Consider the following 19,086-nt stretch of genomic DNA (forward strand, 5'->3'; position numbering starts at 1 on the left):
TACACTACCAAATGTAAAATAGATAGCTAGTGGGAAGCAGCCACATAGTGCAGGGAGATTTGTGACCACCTAGAGGGGTGGGATAGGGAGGGTGGGAAGGAGACGCAAGAGGGAGGGGATATGAGGATATATATATATATATATACATAGAGCTGATTCACTTTGTTATACAGAAGAAACTAACACAACATTGTAAAGCAATTATACTCCAATAAAGATGTTAAAAAAATATATATGAAAACTCTACTATAAAATAGATACAGTGATAATAAATCTGAGAGGTGGAATTATGGCTGTTTTTTAATCTATTTTTGGTTTATTTGATTACATGATTTGTCTATAAAGAATATGAATCCCTTGTGTAATAAAAGTTATTCAAAACCCAAAAAAAACAACAAAACAATTCTGTTTAGGAAGAGAGGATAGAATGAAGGTTTGAGCATAGAAATCATGTAGAAATCACTGAAGATACAGGGCCTGTAGTGCAGTTTCATTTGTAGTGGGTTTGGCTTACATTCTTATATTTAGTTTTATTTCTATACAACTATCAAAGGAGAAAGAAGTTGGGTAATATTTGCATTTGCAACTAATCAAAGCAGAATTGCTTTTAGCTTTCACAAAAAGATCGTTCTGTGATCTCAGATTAACATTTTTATTCTTAAATGGAGCATAAATAACATTTATTGGCTAAGATTATTTGCAATAAACAAGACTGTTTACTGTTTACCACCTAGCAGATGACTATTTGTAAGTCTCACTGAGTATGCTAAAAGCTTATACTGAGCTCTCATTTTACAAGAGTGAATTTAAATTAACTTCAGTAACCAGAATTAATGAAACCGGGTAAATCATGCAAAGATATTCCACAGGGTATTCTGTTTTAATTACAGATAGAAAATGTGAGTCATTAGAGGTTTTAAAAAATGTTACATTCTGGGTTTCCCTGGTGGCGCAGTGGTTGCAAGTCCGCCTGCCGATGCAGGGGACACTGGTTCGTGCCCCGGTCCGGGAGAATCCCACGTGCCGTGGAGCGGCTGGGCCTGTGAGCCATGGACGCTGAGTTTGCGCGTCCGGACCTGTGCTCCGCAGCGAGAGAAGCCACAATAGTGAGAGGCCTGTGTACTGCAAAAAAAAAAAAAAAATGTTGCATTCTATTACTTTCTCATATTTTAAATCTAGGAATATAGATGAAAACTAAAAAATGTTAGCCGCTTTAGTTCAGTTTTAAATGTATATCAGCTCTGAATTTATATTGAGTGAATAGTAAAGAGTCTGAATGAAGATCATAATCTGGAGGCATTCAAGTACAAGTAATAAATTTTATTAGAAGTTAAGTATCTGTTAATTATCAGGCAGCTATATAACTTACTATAAAGCCACTACAATTCAAACATTGTAGCATTACTACATGAATGAACACATACACAAATTAAACAGAAAAGAATATCCACAAATAGTTCTAAGTATGTCTGGGAAGTTTGTGATAAAGTTAAGTTATCATCTTTAAAACTGATGTCTAGAAAACCGCACACCCATTTAAAACTAAAGTCTGTACCTCACACTACATACCAAAATAAATTACACCAGTTGCACATGTAAGAAGCTTGAAAGTTGCCACTTTATCCTAACAAGATGCATCTTTTACAAATATTTTCTTCCACTCTGTGGCTTGTCTTTTCATTATCTTGACAGTGATTTTCACAGAGCAGAAATTTTCTATTTTAATGAAGTCGAGCTTATCAATTCTTTCTTTCATGGATTGTGTCTTTGGTGTTATATTTTAAAAGTTATTGCCATACCCAAGGTCATCTAGGTTTTCTCCTATGTTATCTTCTGGGAGTTTTACAGTTTTGTGTTTTACATTTAGGTCTGTGGTTCATTCTGAGTTAATTTTTATGAAGGATATAAAGTCTGTGTTTGTTTGTTTGTTTTATGATGGACATCCAGTTGTTTCAGCACTATTTGATGAAAAGACTATATTTGCTCCATGTATTGCCTTTGTTCTTTTGCCAAAGATCAGTTGACTATATTTATGTGGGCCTATTTTGGGGCTCTTTATTCTGTTCCATTGATCTATTTGTTCTTTCACCAATACCACCCTGTCTTGATTACTGCACCTTCATAATAAGTCTTCAAGCTGGGTAGTGTCATTCCTTCAACTTTGTCCTTCTTCAATGAGATGACAGCTATTCTGGGTCTCTTGTCTCTTCATATGGACTTTAGAATCAGTTTGCCAATATCCATAAAATAACTTGCTGGGATTTTGATTGAGATTGCACTGAATTTCTACAGATTAAGTCAGAAAGAACTGACATTTTGATAATACCGAGTCTTCCTATTCATGAACATGCAATATCTCTCCATTTATTTAGTTATTCTTTGACTTCATTCATCATGGTTTTGTAGTTTTCCTCCTATAGAGGTTGTACTTATTTTATTAGATTTACACTGAAGTATTACCTTTTTGACAGTGCTTTTGTAAATAGTCTGGGTTTTTTTTAACCTATTACACTTGTTCATTATTGGTATATAGGAAAGCAATTGCCTTTTGTATATTAACCTTGGATCCTTCAACCTTGCTATAATCACTTATTAGTTACAGGAGTTTTGGGTCAACTCCTTAAGATTTTCTACATAGATGATCATGTCACCTGTGAACAAAGACAGCTTTATGTCTTCCTTCTCAATCTGTACACCTTTTATTTCCTTTTCTTGCCTTAATGCATTAGCAAGGACTTGCAGCACAATATTGAAAAGTTATAATAAAGGAGGACATCCTTGCCTTGTGCTTAATCTTAATGGGAAAGCATTGAGTTTCTCTCCAGTAAGTTTGATGTTAGCTATTGTTTTTTTTGTAGATTGTATTTATCAAGTTAAGAAAGTCTCTCTCTATTCCTAGTTTACTGAGAGTTTTTCTCATGAGTGCACGCTGGATTTTGTCAAATGCTTCTTCCGCATGAATTTATATGTTTTTTTTTCCTTTTTTGTCTTGGATGGATTATATTAATTAATTTTCAAATGTTGAACCAGCCTTACATACCTGACACAAATCCCGTTTGGTCATGATATATAATTGTTTTTATACTTTTTTGGCTTCAATTTGCTAACATTTTGTGGAGAATCTCTGACACAATTTTTATCACATTTCTACTATAAAAGGTTTGGGATTCTAAAGAATTTAAGCTATTAATTAGTCTTATCAAATTGTGCTTTTTATTCAAAGATACACCATAGCAGAACCCTGAGGGAATGGATGGTGAATGGTAAGGCCTGAATTTACACTTCTTTTATTCTTTATACCCTGAACCCGTCTCTCAACAAGTGTTTATGGTTGATGTTTATTTTTTTGGAAACTAGACATAGCTCACTCCATTCATTCATTCAACAGATTCTACAGCAGAAGGGAGGCTTCTAAGGAGGTAGGGTGTATTAGTGGGGCTGCAGGTTATTACAGGGAATCCAAGCAAGGCCTCATAATGGAGACGGTGATATTTGAGAAAAGACCTAAAAAAGTGAGTGGATGAGTACTGTAGATAGTAAAGAGAACAGCAATTCAGGTAAAGGGAACAGCCAGTGAAAATGTCTGCCTACTATACTTGTTGAACATCAAGGACTAAAGAGTATAAGGTGTTTGGAAAAGAGTGAGCAAGGAGTAGAGGTGGAAGAGATGAGATCAAATATATAATGTGGAGGGTAATCATGTAGCAACTTTCCAGCATTTTAAGAACTTCAGCTTCAACTATGATGAAGGGGAAGACACTGAAGTCACATAATTCTTCTGACTTAGATTCTCAAAGGGTTCTCCGACCACTGTGTTAAGGATACAGTTCAGAGGGATAATAATTAAGATGATAGACAACGAAATCTTAATCCTGAGTGGTAATCGTGGAAAAATCGAGAAACTGTCAAATTCTGGTTCTATCTCAAAGATAGGGCTGACACATTTTGCTTCTGTATTGGATGTGAAAAGAGAGAGAAAGAAAAAAGTCAAAGATGAATCACATTTTGTAACTGAGCACCAGGAAGAATGGAGCTGCCCTTTTCTGTTTTGGAAAGTCTACAGGAAAAGCATGAGTGACTATGTGTGTATTTGATTGCAAGGTATGTTAAGTTTGGGATGTCTATTAAATGACAAAACAGAGATATTCTGTTAGTAATGAGTCTTGTTAGGTGGACCCAGTCCATAAATGACAACCATCAACCTACCTAATCTGCTCAATTTGAAGACCCATAAAGGACTTTGGGACATTAGTGTGAAGAGAGCTTCCTTTTGCGTTTGTGTGTATGTGTGTTATTTGCTTTGACACTGTGGTTAGGCTGAAGTAGCACTATTCTGGGCTTTCATCTTTGGCAACTTTTTTCTCACCAAGAAGCTTTTTTATTGGGTTGACGCCAAATGAGTATTTGCCTGATTCTTTTTTTTTTTTTTCTGTGGTACGCGGGCCTCTCACTGTTGTGACCTCTCCCGTTGCGGAGCACAGGCTCCGGATGCGCAGGCCCAGCGGCCATGGCTCACGGGCCATGGCTCACGGGCCCAGCCGCTCCGCGGCACGTGGGATCCTCCCGGACCAGGGCACGAACCCGTGTCCCCTGCATCGGCAGGCAGACTCTCAACCACTGTGCCACCAGGGAAGCCCTGCCTGATTCTTCATGTCCTGATTCTTTAACTATTTTCCTAGTTTGGACAGCCACAAATTTGGTTAGTATTTGTTAATTTCACCCTTCAACTTGGACACACTTGAAGCGAAGTGAACTCCCACCGCACTGATGGTCGACTCCATCTGAGCATGCTTAGAAGAGCACAGAAGGTTGTCCACGGGGAGGGTACTATCAGACGCTGATTGACAGTATCTGTGTTGCAGACCAACTTAAGGGCAAACACATACGATTCTTAATGCTTTCCTGCTCCTGATAATAGGCAATGGCAGGCTCTGGATCACAATGTTTGAACCCAGCAGGAATAGTTTTGCACTATATGTGGCATGACTATGATAAGGGGTATATATCTTATCTAGCATGTATCTTCTTTTTATGCTACACAAATACAAGGCTGTCACTTTCTGAGATAATAAACTTTCTCTGGCTGTGACAGATTAAAAGCAGATGCCAAGTTAGAAACATTTCTGAATTAGGTGATTTGGGTTCCTTGACCAGGTTAAAAAAACAAAACAAAACTGTTTTTCTTCTTGGTTTCACATTTAAACAATATGAGTTAGTCTAAACTATGTGACCAAACAATAGAACTACTAAAATAACAGGCCCTTATCATTATTTTGATATAATAAATAATAGAGGGATATTGTTTTACTAATAATTACCAGCATTTAGTAACAACAAGCCAAACATTAGCCTTTAGGAAATTTGTGAACTCCTTCATTTCTTAAAATAACTCTGTCAGATTGGTACCAGTATTTATCACCATTGATGAAGAAACTCAGTTTCAGACGAAGACACTGAGGCACAGAGAGGTTAAATGTAACTTGTCTATAATTGCCCTAGCTGCTATGCTAGTCTGCTTCATCAACCACTATCACCACTATCACATTTCTTTAATTGGACTTTAGATTCAGATAAACAATTTTTCCTGGTTGCAAGGAAATCATTTAACAAGGCCAGATTGCAATGCTTGAAATGCAAGTCTGAGCCCAAATCTGAGAACCCTAAACCATGTGATCACTAAAAATACTGAGTATCAATTCTGAGCCTTATGAGTTTGCATTTAAAATAACAGGTCCTATTAGGAATAAGTGTACAAATGGCATTCTAGGAGGGAATGTATCCAACAGGTGTTTTAAATTCCTTTAGTGGCAATGAAAAAGTATGAAGGCATTTCCTGCAACACTAAATGAGCTGATTTGCTTTTGGTGGGTAAACACTGAACTTTGTTTACAAAACTTAACCTGAAAGTATTTTCTAAGTATCCTGCTATTACTCTACTCAAAGTTAGCCTTGTTATCTCCTTTAACAAACAAGAACGGTAAGACACAGTCTTAGTTAGTATATTATGGATAAATCATTTGCAGTCTTGGGGAAACTTGTACCTTAACGAGTGTCTTCAATTTGCGGAAGACAGGATTTCACAATTGCCATTCTCTATGCATATTATTGCCATATAAACTAATTTCAGCAAAAGAAAGCTATAGTTAGGTAGATACTTTCATAAAGTGATGCAGTCACTCAGGAATACTTTATAACCTAAACCGACTGGACAGTCAGTAACCAATGAATTATCCTAATGCTGATTCATCTGAGAGGTCCTTTATTCCAATGACTTTCGCTGCTATCCTTCACTTTTCCTTTTGGGATTAAGAACTATGCATAAAGTCTTACTTACTCTAAGGTTCACCTTATACCTCTCCTGTCATGCAACTCGTCACTTTCCCCATGATATGGCACCAAATGCCAAAATGAAATCTGAGTGCTCTGCGGTCATGGCACAGGTATTTCTAAAGAGATGAACACCTGTTCAAAAATCATTAATCCGGGCTTCCCTGGTGGCTCAGTGGTTGAGAGTCCGCCTGCCGATGCAGGGGACACGGGTTCGTGCCCCGGTCCGGGAAGATCCCACATACCGCGGAGTGGGTGGGCCCGTGAGCCATGGCCGCTGGGCCTGTGCGTCCGGAGCCTGTGCTCCGCAACGGGAGAGGCCGCAACAGTGAGAGGCCCGCGTACCGCAAAAAAAAAAAAAAAAAATCATTAATCCAAGAATAAATATATGGGGAAATGAACTGGGGACATGACTGGTATCAACTAAAACTGTGAGAGGCCAGCAGGGCAGATTTGTGTCTCTATATGTGCCTTAAAGAATAATGTTCTCTATGAGAAAAAATGCTTTATTGCCCCAAACTTTAATCCAATTAATATCTGGGAATATATTTGAAGACCACTTGTATATATGTGTATGTACATAATATTAGCATTGTATATTATTTGTGTTATGTTCTCCCTTCTATTCATGGGAATATGTTGCCTTTAAAGTTTAACCTTTCTTGTTGATTTTGTACATGGGTGAAGGTTCACACAGTAAGATAAGTTCAAGGATTTCTTTCTCCAATACCTTTGATATGAGTTCCTATTACTAATTTCTTTTTGATAGATTTTTCAGATGACAGTCCAAGATAGTTCTGCCAATGGAAATCACAGGACTACGAAATATGGAAAAGACTTTGGAACACTTACAGTGTGTGTTCATGGTCTGCATCAGAATTCTACAGAAGGCTTTTGGCTAAATTGGCAGTGAAATGAGAATGGAAAGTTAGTGTATCAGTTACTTTTCAGTGTGGTATTTTTTCTTTTCTACTATTCTACTATGAATTAGAAATCTTGTAAAAATCAGGAGAAGAGAAATGGTTAAGAAAAAAATAATCTGTCATGTTAAAGACATTCGGCATTAACCTAGACTCACAGAGAACATGAGAGCTGGGTAGTGAGAGCTAACCTTGTTCCAATTCCCTCACTGTACTGATGAAAAGATTTGAGGCTCAAAGAAGGAAGTGACCCTGCCAGAAGCATACCATGAATCAGTGATGAAAGGGAGACTCCTTGGCTTCTGTAGAGCCATGCCTCTGTGCACAAGGTATTAAAGAAGCATTAATTAAATGTCCCTTTACCTAACAACGTGGAGCTTAATCATAGGGTTTGGGCTTCTTGTCTCTTCTTTTGCTTTCTCTCTCTTTTTTTTTTTTGGCGGTACGCGGGCCTCCCACCGCTGCGGCCTCTCCCATTGCGGAGCACAGGCTCCAGACGTGCAGGCCCAGCGGCCATGGCTCACGGCCCAGCCGCTCCGCGGCACGTGGGATCCTCCCGGACCGGGGCACGAACCCGCGTCCCCTGCATTGGCAGGTGGACCCCCAATGACCGCGACACCAGGGAAGCCCTTGCTTTCTCTTTTACATCCTTGGGGGCCTTAGTTTTTAGTGGCTCTCTTGAACTGGATTTACAAGACATTTATTTTCACTAGCCCTTATTTTTTGGATTGTCGGCTGAATTTTTAAGAAGTTGGGGAAGGATACTGAACTGCCAAAAGTTAACAGATTATTGCAAAGATATAAAAATAATTATAATGCCAATTTCCCTGGGTATTCCCTGTGTACTTTAGGGGTAAAAATAGTATTTGTAAAGTGATTTCAAAATGTGCAAATATTACCTGTGGTACATAACCTACTGGTTAAGAGCACTAACTCTAAAATTAATTTGCCTGTATCTTTTTTCCCCAGCTCCACCACTTATTAGTGGTGGGACTTCAGGAGTGTTACTTCTTTGTGTTTCACTTCCTCTTTGAAAAACAAGGGGTTAATAACCTCACCCATTTTACAGAGCTGTGGCCTGGAGTTAATACATGTAGAGTGGTTAGGAATCCATGCCACTCTTCAGTCTTTTAAAATCAATCTTACTCTTGTTGTTACTACTATTATTATTTTGTTAGCTGTCCTTGAAAATGTTTGCCAGCAGTACTCACTTGCTTTTCTTTTTCTTGTATATTCTCTACATCCCACTTAAGCGTTCTACCAACCCCTAAGAGGCTTGTTCTACCAAACCCTAAGAGGCTCTTTTCAGATATTTTACACGTCTTTACTTGTTTGTCACAGCAAAAGTAAAAGGAGTGTGGCTCCCCTTGTTCGAGCAAACGAGAACTTTGGTTTTCTCCCATTCATACACACTTGTGAACAGATGTGAAAAAACGACTCCATGAGGCTTTCAGTCTGTAGCCAAACATCCAGGCTCTGTGTAACTCGACACTATTATGCACACATGTTGGTCACTTAGGACCCAAAAGAATCTCAACTAAGCCCATCATTATTTCAGGAATATGACGAATGCTTTTTGTGAAGTAGTTGAACATAACAGAAATACAAGAAAAGGCAGAGGTGTTTGGTATCACAACTTTTTGAGAAATGCTCAGAGCTCTAAGATGTAGCTTACAATTCCTCCATGAGCTAAAGCTTTCAAAGTTAACATAAATTTCACCATGAATACATTTTTTCAGCAATGGCAATAACGTGGTGACTATACTGCTCAATTCCTCACAGTGTTAGCATGAAATACATTAAAAGGGTAAGTTAAAATATCTGTCTGATTGCTTCTGACATAACCCCGAGATCTCTTTTATTTCTGTATTCCATCAATTATAATGTGGAACATTAAGACAAATTATTTCTAAACACTAACAAGGAATGTAGCAACAAGTGGCAGACAGTCAAGGGGAATTTTGCCATAGCATGGTGCTTATTTTGTTACAAGAAGGAATGCAAACCCAAAGGATGTAATTTAGAGGAAACTTTGTCCTGTCTATTCTCTAGGAACTAAAACAAGGAGACTGAGAGAAGATGATTCTGGGTAAATCAAACCATTTTCTCCTAATTACAGCTGAATAATAGGGAGCAAACTCCCATGGAAGGTTGTGATCTGCTGGAAGAAAGCTAGGAGGGTGCCCTGGTTAGGGTCTTTCATATACAGTTATTCAAGCTCAGACTTGATCTTCTGTCAGGGATGCTACAGTAAGCAGAGTTTTGCCGTAGCTGTGAGGCTCAGCAACATCACTTCCAACTCTAAAACCTACAATTTTAATTTAATCACCAACACCAGCCATCATTAAGAGCGACCTCAAATAACTCCAAATCTGTTCATCTACTCATATATTCTTTACACAATCAACAGACCTTGAGTGATTACTACATGCCAGACACAGTTCTAAGACACAGAATAAGGGATAAGAAAGGTAACAACCTCTGTCACTGTGGGGCTTCAGTTCTTCTGGAAGAAGTTCATCTAAATACAAAGAGACACCAAAGATAATATTTGTTTTTATTATTTTTCTGTGAAAGAAGTAAGGTAATCTGATAAATTGGGACTAAGTTAGGCTAGCAGGACAATCAAGGAAAAAATATCTTTAAGAGATGAATGCCAAAGAATAGAAAGGAATCACTTATGGAAAAATTTTCTGGAAATAATATTTCCAAAACATGGGGACAGCAAATACAACGGCCCTGAGGCAAGATGAAGCTTAACTACAATCAAGGAACAAAAAGAAACTAAAAGGTTAGGTCAGGAAATTACCACAGAAATTTGCACCAGTTGGTGCCTAACTTTAAGTGTACGTGGATATATTCTTGAGGTGAGTTAGACATATATATCATCCAAAAAACAAAAAAAAGTTGACTCCAAAATTACCCTGGAAATTCTGAGTGAGACTCTTTACAAAGGCACAACCATATTAAAGATCACAGCCATCATTCTCCAAACTCCTCTCTGGAGTTTGCAGGCATTTAATGGGGGTGTTTAATATCCTCTCTAAAATATTGGGCAGGAAGAACAAACATCCTAGCATGTCTGCACCGTCTACCTAGTGTCTCACAATTGAAAATTGGCTGGAGCTCACCCTGCTGATGGCTTTGCTGGGTTTTTTTACCTTTTATTGAATCTCATCTCTTTTAAGAACTGGGATATATTTTTTGAGGGAAATAAAATTCAACGGACAGATATCATACTGTACTTGACTTTTCTGTTCTTTGCTACATTTATTTGTTGAGACAAACGTCTGTTCTTAGCCTTTTAATAACGTCTCTCTTAAAATATAACTGACACACAGTAAACTGCACATACTTAAAGAACACAACTTAAGTTCTGAAATATGCATATACCCATAGAACTGCCAACACAATCAAGAAAAGGAACATATCCATCACTTGCAAGTGTTTTTATGCCTCATTCATAAAGCCCCTTCTTTTCCCCTCACATTCAACCCCTCCACATACCCAGGTGACCACTGATATGCTTTCTATAGTTATAGATGTGTTTGCATCTTTCTAGAAATTTATATAAATGGATTCACACAGTGAGGACTCTTTTGTCTGGCTTCTTCCACTCAACGTAATTACTTTGAGAGTAATTCATATTTCTGTGGGTATCAATAGTTTATTACTTCGTTTTGCTTAGTAGTGTTTCACTGTATGAGTATACCACAGTATGTTTATTCATTCGCCTGTTGATGGGTGCTCGAGGTTGTTACAATTCTGTCTATTAAAAATAAACATGCTATGATGATCCATGTACAATGAACATATGCTTTCATTCTTCTTGCATAAATATCTAGGTGCAGAAAGGCTGGATCATACGGTCGGTGTATGTTCAACTTATAAAGAAACAGCCAAACTGTTTTCTGAAGTGACTGTACCATTTTCCTTCCCACTAGCAGTGTAAAAGACTTCCAGTTCCTACACTGCCTCACCAATACTTGGTGTGGTTGGACTTTTCTAATTTTAGCCATTCAATAGTTGTGTAGTGGTATCTCCTGCGGCTTTAATTATCATTTACCTAATAATGGATTACATTGAGGAACTTCATGTGCTTATTTGCATCCATACACCTCCTTGGCAGGATCTCTTTTTAAATATTTTTACCCATGTTGTTAATTTTTTTAAATTTTCTAATTACTGAGTTTTGAGAGTTCTATATGTGTTATAGACACAAGTCTTTTCAGGTATATAACTTGTAAATATTTTCTTCCAACCTGTGGCTTTTCTTTTATTAATAATGGCTTCCAATGATGAAACCCAATTTATCACTTTTTTTCTTTTATGGATCTTGTTTTTGATGTCATCTCTAGGAAATCTTTGCTTAAGCCAAGGTCAAAAAATTTTGTCCAAGTTTTAGAGATTTATGTTTTGATCTATATTTAGTTAATTCTTTATATGGTGTGAAGTAGGGATCAAAGTTCATACTTTTGCATATGGCTATCTAGGCACAATATCCGTGTACTACATGCTTCCAGCACCATTTGTCAAGAAGACTATCCTTTCTCCTCTAAATTGGCTTTGCACCTCTGTTGAAAAGTCAGTTGTCCTTATATGTGTCGATATGTTTCTGGGATCCCCATTCTATTTGATTGACCTATTATATGTGACTCTTGGTTTTAATACATTCTTTCACTGATTTCTTTTCACTTGCTCTTGTAAGTAGTCCCAGTAATATAGCCTTACCATTTTACTGGACATACCTAGGTATACCTGAAATGCATTTGATAAATCGATGGAACTTGCACTCAAACTAGGGTTACTTTCCAAAAACACTTAAAATGTTGAGGTGTAAAAACTATGTATTCTACAGCCTTCCTGCCTCAACCAAGTGTATGTTAACACATCCCCACAAGCTATTTTGCATGTGTATGAGGCTGTAGATTCTGGGGAGTATGAGAGTGGTATGTGCAGTATATCCTAAAAGATCAGCATAGGAGGCAAAGGAAATAGATAGGGATAGTCAAAAGCCAAATGTTACTCATGCATTTTTAATATTTAGATTGAGATAAACAAGCAAATTATTATAAAATAAAATACAAAATTTAGAGAATATTTCAAAATGCTTTTTTTGCCAGATGCAACAAGATACTAGGAATAAATAGAGGAATTTTCTGGAACCAGCTTGTCTTTTCTTTTTGATCACCATAGAGTGATGGAGTTGTATTTTATTCAGTGTTTGTACATGTGGCTGTGAATAAGATGGAACTTGTCTCAAAAAGAGAAATGAGCAAAGAATGTATGTTGTCAACTTGTCTAAAACATTTTTCATGTTCTGACTCATTTTTCTTTGTATTGGCATTTCAAGGGATTTTGTTTTTTAATTTGACTGTTAAAAAACCTTGATAACTTCAGTGAAATCCCATGAAAATAATATAAACAACTATAATGGAAAGTGAAAAGATGATAATAGCAATCAGCACTGTGATATTTCTTGTCAGTGTTCTTTATTATTTAGAAGAGTAACAAATCCCATATTAATTTGACTTTTTAAAAAATTAATTAATTTATTTATGGCTGCGTTGGGTCTTCGTTGCTGTGTGCAGGCTTCTCACTGCCGTGGCCTCCTGCCGCGGAACACGGGCTCCAGGCACGCGGGCTTCAGTAGCTGTGGCCCGAAAGCCCTAGAGCTCAGGCTCAGCAGCTGTGGCGCACGGGCCCAGCAACTCCGCGGCATGTGGGATCCCCCCGGACCAGGGCACGAATCCGTGTCCCCTGCACTAGCAGGCGGATTCCCAACCACTGCGCCACCAGGGAAGCCCCGCAATGGTTTTGGGAGACTGCATAGTTGCTCTGTGAAAGGCACCACTGCTGAGATTCAGAGAAGAGCATCTTGGGTGTCAGTCCTGCCCTTGCATGCCCAGAGGGAGGGGTGTGCGCCTCGTTCTCCGGCTAGAATTTCCCTTGCTGCAGGGTTTGCTGTTTGTTGTCAAAATGATGTCCTAGTGACTTGTCTTCTGCGTGGTTATATAATCCCAGCGCACTTCTTTATGATCTGTAGACTTTTATGGGGTTGTGGCCAGGCCAGGTTTTAAATGTCTGGAAATGTCCTATGGAACAACATTGCAGTGGCAGTGAAGCTTGACGGGAGAATTGTATTACTGTTACCCTAGTTTTGGCTTAAGGGTGATGAGAAGATGAAATTTTTGATGGGTCAGTTTTAGTTGTGTATGTGTATGTTATTTATTTTTAAAAATTCTAACGTCTATTATTCACAGCTTAGATATGTTGACTTTCTGCTTATTCATCAGTCCCTTTACTGATGTATTTTCCTCCGAAAAACTACATTTTCTTCCAGACTGTTTTTGTCTGATGGTGAAAAGTAAATTTTTCATTTGCAGTATAAAGTTGATCTGAGAAAAAATGTTTACCTTGGATCTTCACTTGGCTTCTGTGAAAGAAACTTCATAAAATAATATGGGCAATTCCCATTACTAATCCTAACCATGTACAACAGAGGTCTGTACAGTAGACCATAGCATAAATAAGTTGCTGTAATTTTACTTAGTCATTGCCTGTTTTAGACTAAGGAGCAGTGAGAGACATTTATAAATAATGATACCTCAGATCACTTTTGTTAAACGTCCTCTAATATTTGGATATTTGGTATCTGGCTTGTGTTATCTTTTGTACAATCTTGTCTTCTTTCTTTGCACTTTAGTGTAACAACTCTGTGGTTTCCTATCTTCTTCTTGAGACACTCAGGTCCACCTGAATTTCCTGTGACTGTGAGAGTAGAGAGTCCTTCCTCCTCAGAAATCAAAGAGGTCGATGATTCCTCAGAAAGTGTTCAGGAAGAGCCAGAGAAAATCAGTTTGAAACAAGAAGCATTGCCGGCACAAAGGTATCACTTTAAAGCTATAGAGAAGATTATTTTTCAAATGGAAGCCTGATTGAAAACCTGCACAGCTTGTGTGAGGGTTCTGTTTTCTCCTTCCATCTGCATTGTATCCCGTTGAATGGTTCCTTAAGCTTAGACCAAGGTGAATGGTGGACATTTGAACTCTAAGAAATAAAAATCAAAACATGTCGGTAATAATATATTTTCCTTTCCTTAGAACCTTAGTATATTAGATTTAGGGAGAACCTTAGTGATCATAAGGTAAAGAAATTGAGTTCTGAATGAATATAGTCAGCTGATTCAGTGCTCTTGTTTTACAGATGAGAAAATTGACAGTTCTAGTTGAACTCTCTTTTTATAAGAGGAAAATAGGGCCTCATTTTAAATAAAAGTTGAAAAAAGTTTTGATATTGATATTCTCCTTTCCGAAAATAAAAAATATCAAGAAGCTACATTACATTACCAAATAAACCTGACCTCTAATGTCATTCCATACTTTTGTTTGTATGGACAGAAAAGAAAAATTGATTTTCATAAGAAATTTTTGCACCTCAAAAATAATATATTTATTTTATTTCAACTTTAAAGCAGAGCTGAACATTTCTAGTAAATAAGGGAACACCATTTGGGGGGACCTTGTCTTTGTGCTACAAAGTCCATGTTTAATATTTTAAAATTATTCAATATGATTTTCTTTTCGTATGAAGCATGAAACGTGACAGGTTTCAGAACTAATTACCCCATTATTGTAGGATTATGGAAATTACTATTTGATTTTCAAAAGAGAAATTTTTATTTTTTTAATTAAAATTAATGATAATATAGAGAAATTTTAAGAAAAGAACTTAGAAAATTATGAAATGTTAGAGTAGGAGAAATCTATAGTTCGAGTTACCCCCTTTCGTTTTGTAAATGAGCATCTCCAATTTGTAGTACGTAAGTGGTTTATTGGTAAGTAGCAGAGTACGACAAGACCCCAGAGCATCTAACCCCCATTCCTTGTCACTTTAGATGTGTTGTATTCATTTCCTTCACAAGGAGACCAGGAGATTGTATTTCTAAAACCAGTGATAGACAATGGGGAAGACCAAGAAGTTTAAACACTGGGACCACAGAATAGCAGATTCAGAATGCACTGAGAACCCTTGCAGCTCTTCTCTGTTTTGACAATACACTACAATGATGGTATCAAAGTGTTTAAGTATATAAGCCCACAACAATCAAGAGATTTCAACATAGTTTTGAAAGACGGAGACAAGTGGAAGAGAGTGAAACTGAAGCAGTAGAACAGAGGAAAAGCATCACCTAGAATATGCACAGGGACCACCTGCAACTGAGGAGGATTCTGGCTCCACCTGCAGAAATATTCCCATGCTCAGATGTGCATGTAGGAGAGAGGGTGGAGTTAGTTAAAAGTGTGACTGAAATAGGGGAGCTCATTGAAGGGTTGTGTTTAGAGGAGTGGACTCCCAGCCGCGCCCTCACGCTCCTGAAATGAGATGATTTCATTTTGAAAACAATGAAACTGGGGAGAACTAGGGCAGTTAATGTGAGTTTTTACACCCTAGAAAAGAGTGTTGGCGGGGGGATCCTATTACAGTTACTCCCCGCTTCTTCCTGCATAAGAAACCAATCAATCGTTGACTTCAGGGAGCTTTCTGCGCTCATTCTTAAATAGAAAATAACTGTCATTTGCCTGATACTTGAGTAAAAGCTTACAACATGAGAGAGGGGGAAAAAGAGTGAAAACATATCCTAGTAGGACTAGAGACAATTTAGGGTACAAAATAATTTAAGAAAAAAACCCTAATTAGTATCCTGAGAGAGGTTTAAAAAGAGCTAGCAACTATAAAATAAGACTAGGGTGTTAATTAAAAAGAGAATGGTCAGAAAGCAAGAGAGGTCTCCTGGAAATGAAAATATGGTTGCTGAAATAAATTCAGTAGGAATTTAAAAATTTCTCAGTATATAAAAAAGAAAGACACAATGGAAAATGTGATAGAAATATGTTAGAGAGGCTGCATCTGGGAGATCCAACATGTTACTATTAGAAACTCCAGACGCAGACAAAAAATGGAGGGAAGCTGTCAAAGGGCAAGAAAATTCCCCACAGCTGAAAGTAGACATCAGGCCTCAGATTTAAAATAGTTACTCAAGTTTTGAGCAAGATGAACAAAAACAGACTCATACCTAGGCACCCTTCATTGTGAAGTTTTAAAATACTGAAAAAATAAAATAAAATAGAATAAAATACTGAGAGGATACATCCATTCCAGAGAGAAAAATACTGTTCACCTAAAAAAAAAAAGTTAAAATCTGACTTTATCATAGTTGTCATCAGCACCATGGATGCTGGAAGGCATTAGAAAGATACCTCCAACGTTTTTCCAGCACATAATTTTCATCCTAGGGTTTTGTACCCAGCGAAACTATCAGTCATAAGCGGAGGCTGAATAAGATATTTTGTACAGAAAGAAATTTGAAAAATTTACCTCCTGTGCTACACCTTAAGCTATTTATAGAAATAATCGAGCAAAATGAGGCAATAAACCAAGAAGGAAGGTAATAGGGGATTCAGTGCAGAGAGCAGCTAGTCTATATTGGAGAGGCTTCTATTGATTGTGTGACTGAGAGCTTAGAAACACCTTGAGGCATATTGTACTTACTATGTATTAGGCACTGTTGGAAGGGAGGAGGGAGAGGAAGAGAAGGAAATTGAACTCCAGAGGACAAAAGGCTATACTGACATAAACATGAAGCAAACTAAACTATGGTTGATTTTTAACCTACCAATGGTGAGCAAGAGAAAAATCCACTTAAACTTAACACTACAGATGTCCCCCTTTCAGTGACACACAGGGGTAATGACCACCTATCTAATTTGTTGTCCAAACCAGAAATCTTCTAACAATACTGGTCTCCTAATAAAGATAAGCACGAAGGTAACATACACTGGGTGTCTCCCATGTGCCTGTGCATGCATCTATATCTCACTGAACCCCCATAACAGCCCCAAAGAGAGGGACTCTGAGTGTCCCCATGCTGCTGGTGGAGAAATAGACACAGGAAGATTCAATAGTCTATCTACCCAAGATCACACAGAGGGTGGAAGAGCCCGTTTTTAAACCATCTGCCTCCAATTCCAGGTGCCAGGAGCCAGACTCAGCCTACAGGTCTCTTCTGTTGGCCTGGAGGTGAAACCATGTGTAATGATTAGTCAAATCCTGTCTTCACTCATCAAGGTAGCTTGAACACTTGCACGTCCTCCAAGTAACATGTAGCATAAGCAATAAGATGTTTGCCCCGGTATTGTCCAGGAACTTGGAATCAGCTGTGTCTAGTTAGGCTGAGCTGGTTAAGACTGGAGAGAACCACCTTCTGCCATCAGAGGGCCGAAAACTCCAGCCTGAGAATGTGCTGAGCCCTGTAGCCTAGTTACGCCAGCTCAGAATAATGATGAGCACACCTTTTTCCAATCACCTTTCCTCATGCTCCCCATGCCTCATACTGCGCAGCTTCTTTATTCTTTATCCCATAGGTACCCCAACCCCCTTTGGGGAGGCGGATTTGAGACCTATTCTCACGTCACTTCCTCGCTTGGCTGCCTTGTGAATAAACCTCCTCTTTGGAGGTTTTGGCTTGCTGCGCCTCAGACAAAATGGTTGGGAGCAGTGGTACAGGTCCCTTGCCTGTGAGGGAAGCTGGTTACTAGTAGTCATGTTGCGGATGTTTTCTCCCACTGGAGAGCCAACGTCCTACTCTTCCAGAAAGAAGGGGGAAAGGCAGGAGCTGGACCCTTGCTCTCAGCGTCACCGTCACCTAGGAGCTTGTTACAAGCACAGAATCCAGGCCCCACCCAGAACTACTGAATACCAGCCTGCATTTAACAAGATCCACAGGAGAGGCATACCCATATTAAAGTTGGAGAGGCACCAAGCTGGAGTCCAAGTAGCTCATCCTTAGGGTCACCCTCTTCTCCGTAGCTAATTAAAATGAAGCAAAGATTCATCCCGAGCCTACTCTGTCTCAGTCACTTGGACATCATATGAGCTCATTTAATCCTCCCCAGAACCTGCAAATGAGACTGAGGGTCAGAGTGGTCAAGCACCCAAGGTTCCATAAAAGAACATGACCAAGGCTCACTGGAGCCCAGACCTCCAAAGAAGGCCCCTGAGCACAGCATGGCACCACAGCAGCCCAAACCGTGGGCCTGGAGGGTTCCCACGCAGAGTTTACACCATTTGACAGATGCCCACAGCAGACCACAAGGCAATATGAGAAGTAAGTTCTTAGTGTGGAATCTCTGAGTTTTGAGATTTAAAGAAAAAAATCTTTTCTTGGGCTGGCTAAAACAGTTCTACCAAGGAGTAGAGAGAGGGCATCTCAAGGCCCCTTCTGGACTTAGAATTTAATGCCTATTTTTGAGAACCTCTCCATGCATTTGCTCAGTCCTACGTCAAGATGAAGTTCTCTGTGCCCTAGAAGCTTAGGTTCTAAAAAGGCCACAGATGCTTCATTTGCAAATATTTTCTCCCATTCTGAGGATTGTCTTTTGGCCTTGTTTATGGTTTCCTTTGCTGTGCAAAAGCTGTGAAGTTTCATTAGGTCCCATTTGTTTATTCTTATTTCCATTTCTCTAGGAGGTGGGTCAAAAAGGATCTTGCTGTGATTTGTATCATAGAGTGTTCTGCCTGTTTTCCTCTAAGAGTTTGATAGTGTCTGGCCTTACATTTAGGTCTTTAATCCATTTTGAGTTTATTTTTGTGTATGGTGTTAGGGAGTGTTCTAATTTCATACTTTTACATGTAACTGTCCAGTTTTCCCAGACCCAGCAATCCCACTACTTGGCATATATCCTGAGAAAACCATAATTCAAAAAGAATCATGTACCAAAATGTTCATTGCAGCTCTATTTACAATAGCCAGGACATGGAAGCAACCTAAGTGTCCATC

General features: G+C 38.5%; 1 pseudogene across 1 annotated transcript in view; it reads right to left on the reverse strand.

The window, feature by feature from the left end:
• Positions 1 to 283: 283 nt before the first annotated feature.
• LOC309825665 (centrosomal protein of 78 kDa-like) overlaps positions 284 to 19,086 on the reverse strand; it is a 48,879-nt pseudogene continuing 30,076 nt past the window's right edge. Inside the window, exon 9 of the transcript XR_014298540.1 lies at positions 284 to 1,122. The product of XR_014298540.1 is annotated as a centrosomal protein of 78 kDa-like (transcript). The remainder of the gene's footprint in view (positions 1,123 to 19,086) is intronic.

This window comes from Grampus griseus (genome assembly GCF_964374135.1).
Source record: "Grampus griseus genome assembly, chromosome: 8".
Classification (NCBI taxonomy): domain Eukaryota; kingdom Metazoa; phylum Chordata; class Mammalia; order Artiodactyla; family Delphinidae; genus Grampus; species Grampus griseus.